Genomic DNA, 4,486 nt, shown 5'->3' with positions numbered 1-4,486 from the left:
GCGGCAAGGCCATTCACTTGGATTCAATATAGGCATTATTGCATGATTTTTTTTATTCGATAAATTTTATTCTATGATTACCGCAATCGGATCGGAAATAAACTAAATTCCAACGAATTGGCAAAAAAGTCTTTGCGAATTAAAGATGACCTTTGAACGGATAACGTTTTCCAAAATATCTGTTTACATTTTTGATATGAAATTGACAAACAAGTTTATGTGCAAGTCATTTCAGAGTTGTCAAATAGTCAGTGATAGAAATTTTTAAAAGTTTGATAATGCTAAAATGGTACCTTCATTATTTAGATATATTTGTATTATTTATAATTAAAAACTACCATTGAAGGCATATATAAATATGAAATAATTTCCATGGCAAGTCAATATACAGGGTGCGCCAAAGAAACTTACTTATTTGAAACGTCAATAAAATTAAAAGTACTTCAGTTATTGTTTTAAATCTTTTTTTTTTTTGACAATACAATATCACATTTTATATGCAGTCTTGAAAATGGCGTGGGGTAAATGGTGACCGTTATTGCGCATACACTGATTAAATCGATTTTTGAAATTCGTGTCCACTCTGCAATCTGTACGTTGACAATGGAGTCGCGAATGTTGTTCTTGAGATGTGCTGTGGTACGTGGTCGATCGACATAAACCAGGAATTTCAAATAAATCCATAAAATGAAATCGCACAGACTCAAATCTGGAGAGAGCGCCGGCCATTGGAGATCGCCTCTAAGAGAGATGAGGCGGTCGGGGAAATGTTGTCGCAACAAATTTATTTAGTCTCTTACTGTGTGTGCTGTGGGACCATCTTGCCGAAACCACAAGTTTTTAACATTAAGTTCATGCATTCACGGTAAGGGAAGGCACGTTGGTAAGCAACAAGCGAGCAACCGTTAGAAAAGAAGGTCTCGACGGCGATGGCCCGCTGCTCCCTACACCAATACATGATGGCAAGAGAGAAAAACAAACTTGGGGACTTCCCCCTCCAGATGCGCACTCTCGACTCGCTCCCAGTTCAACTCACCGGTCGGGAGTTTTTTCAATTAAGTAAGTTTCTTTAGGGCATCCTGTACATGTTTGGAGGGATATTGGCGTTAGGCACTTTCTCTACCTCTAGGAACTTGACACTACATTTATTATTCCAGAAATATTCAGGCTTTTTTTTATACCCTTCACCAAAATGGGGAACCATATTGAAAGTGATCCAAAAAATCTAGGTAAGGGATTTTTTCTTCTTCTGACATAATAACTTCACCTTGACTAGAATTTCCCACATCCCAGATTTTAACCCTCAAATTATTCACCGGGATAATAAAACGAGTGTAGAGTGACCTGCATAGTACAAACTATGACACAATTAAATTTCAAAAATATATTCCTGTTTCAATTGCAAGCTGCAAGGTATGCTGAACTAAATCCGTTGATATAATTGTTCTAAACATCCTGTTAAATTATGTTGAAATAATTGAAAAACATACGCAGGCCACCAACTGCATACGAGGGTTGTCTTTTATATTTCGGGATAAGGAATAATATTAATCATCGAAATTGTTTTATTGTTTTTCATAATAACCCTCATTAAGATCGATACACTTTTGCATGCGTTTGTACGAATTGCCGAAGCACTTTTGCAACTCTGATAGAGGTATCTCCAAAACATGCATTCTGAACACAGCAACCGCTTCTTCAGGTGTCGAAAATCGTTGACCTCTCTTTTAGTTTTTACGTACGGGTATAAAAAAAGTCATTCGGTGCCAAGTCAGGACTATACGGCGGATGACTCATCGATATTTTGAGTGTTCAAAAATGCAATTGAAAGCTCCTACTCACCACTGTGGTGCAGAATGATCCGTTTTCGGCGGTTGGTTTTCCTGATTTCTTCGAAGACAACTGGCAAACAAATGGTTGTGTACCACTCAGAATTGACTGTTGTGCGTTATACTATTGGTACGATTGCGACAAGTCCAGTTTTTCCGGAAAAACGGACCATCATTTGCTTGGAAGTGATTTGCGCGCGAGAAACTTTTTAAAATAACAGAGACTTTATGCCATAAACATAACAGGTAGATCAAATGAGAACCAGCATGTCTTGAAGCATGAATTGTTGTCATGGGCTATTTGATGTGCGAGTGAACTCTGCAAAAGAAACGATGGACGTGAGAAATATAGAGTAAATATTTAAAAAAACTAAATAAATGGTGAAGAAGGATGAAATATAAAATGTTTGGAGGACATTATATACGAAGATCTCGCAGTTTTAAAAGATGTAGTGTGTTGTGTAAGATTTGCGATTCTTATTCCATAAAGAATATTTGATTGAACAATTTCACTCAGAGAATTAAAAAAAAAGACCACCATTTTGTAAAATCATGACAAGTTGATGAAACCTCGCTAATTTTCGCAGCAACACGGCATACATGCGATGCATTTGACAACAAAGTTAATTTTGAAAATATTTAGGAAAAGAAAACACCCAAAGAAATTCGTTTACCTGTTATATGATGACGTCAAACGAATATTTGACGAAATGGATGAAGGCATCATAAAACCTTTATCCCTATTTTGTAATTAAGACTTTTTTTATTTTTATGGTACTGCAAATAGCTGTTGGAAAACAATTGCAGATTTCTGCGGTATTTATAGGCTATATTGATGTGGAATGTTTGCCTGTTTTCCTTCTCAAGTAAATTTTTCCTATAATATTGAATGGAAAAAATTGTTATTTGTCTTTATTTAATGAGAATAAAAACATTTTATTCCTGACTGAAAAATTATCTTTAATGTATAAAATGTATTTTCTGCACCATTTATTTAGGTTTTGAAATGTGTACTCCATATTTGTCACTTTCATGCAACCGTTTCTTTACAGAGCACGCGTTCGAAAAACTCATGGTAACAAATCACGCTTCACAATATGCTGTTTTGTTTTTGATCTACTTGAGATGATCGTCACCTACATGTCGCTGTTATTTCACGCCATGTCTGTGGCATAACTTAACAAGACATCGACAAACTGGCACAGCAATCAAACATTTTAAAAGGGCTGGACATTCGAAAACTATAATTTTTTTTTTTTAAAGAAGGCATATTTCCTCGAATTTGCCTAAATTCATTAAATGTGGTTTCGGTACTTCTTTTCATTAAACGTTGTTTCGGTAAAGTAATTCTTCACAGAGAAAACTCATCTCCAGCTTGCAATATAATGGGGAAAAATTTATTCATAATTTAGCAAACTCTGAAGGCAAAAGTTTGTGTTTGATTATGTTTTTTGGCATGAGTTTATGCTTCTCTAGCTAAACAAATTCGAAATACTAGTGTGATAGTGTCGCCAGGGTTATTCCTAGAAAACAATCCACTACACTTACGTTTCTCTAAGTAATGACGTTGTTCGTTTTGTATAAAACAGCACGAAGATTTATGATTATTTTCCCTTTCAGATGACATATGCTTGGATCGTATAAATGTATGTGTGAACCTCTGAGCCGTGGAGACACCACTAAAACATCTGGAACATATCAAAATAAAAATATTATTTACGAGCATTCGCTTAAACAAGCCCCCTTCCAAGTGGTTCGTATTATATCACAAAGCAATCTTGAAATATTAAATCCAAGTGAAGTTATTTACTTTAACACTTAAATATTAAAATTTTATCAAATATTTGTGTACTTCAGAATGTTGTCATTTAGCATTTACAATAAACTTATAACAATGTTTTGTGAATCCAGCATTTTTTTTATGTGTTTTTTATTATGAATCAGTTTTTAATTGAGTACCAGTACCAAACAAATGCATACTCTCCGGATTTTTTTGTGAAGTGTTTGTAAATTATCAATGGAATATATTTTAAAAACGATTAACGTTCATATTTTTTTACCGTTTTACGTTTAGACCGCGTGTCACGCATTGGGTATATACTGCAGTTGTCAGACCTATAATGCTTTATGGTGTTGTGGTCTGGTGGACGGCGCTTCAAAAATCCACCTACCGCTCAATACTTAACCGGATCCAAAGGATGGCTTGTTTGTGCTTCACAGCCGGACACCATCTGATGTACTGAATTTAATGCTACATCTTATGCCTCTGGACATTGTGGCTACCCAAATTGCAACGACCACTGACTTGAGGTAAAGGAAGCTTTCTCATTGAACATGTTGCGGCTACGGACACTGTGTTATCCTTGATACAATATCCGATGTTCCAGGATGTGTGGATTACACCCTACCTGAGCCGCTTTTTCATAAAATGTACTGTACCACTATTCCTGATAGAACCGATTGAAACACCGATATCCCTGGTAACTGAAGCTACATAGACTTCTATATGGATGACTCCAAACTAACGAACAGATGGGCTTTGGGGTGTACTCTAAAGATCTAGATCTAGGTCATATCGAAGAGATTACCCGACCACTGCAATTTGTATCAAGCAGTGATCCTTGCAATTAAGGGAGTGGTGGAATGGCTAAGATATA

General features: G+C 35.8%; 1 long non-coding RNA gene across 1 annotated transcript; it reads left to right on the top strand.

Moving 5' to 3' along the window:
* The first annotated feature begins 440 nt into the window (after window positions 1-440).
* LOC106093720 (uncharacterized) lies at window positions 441-3,739 on the top strand. Its single transcript, XR_009397229.1, has 2 exons — window positions 441-1,059; window positions 3,450-3,739. It is a non-coding gene; the product is annotated as an uncharacterized LOC106093720 (long non-coding RNA).
* Window positions 3,740-4,486: the final 747 nt, after the last annotated feature.

This window comes from Stomoxys calcitrans, chromosome 2 (assembly GCF_963082655.1).
Source record: "Stomoxys calcitrans chromosome 2, idStoCalc2.1, whole genome shotgun sequence".
Classification (NCBI taxonomy): domain Eukaryota; kingdom Metazoa; phylum Arthropoda; class Insecta; order Diptera; family Muscidae; genus Stomoxys; species Stomoxys calcitrans.
The sequence above is the reverse complement of the archived record's forward strand: the minus strand, read 5'-3'. Positions and strand labels throughout refer to the sequence as shown.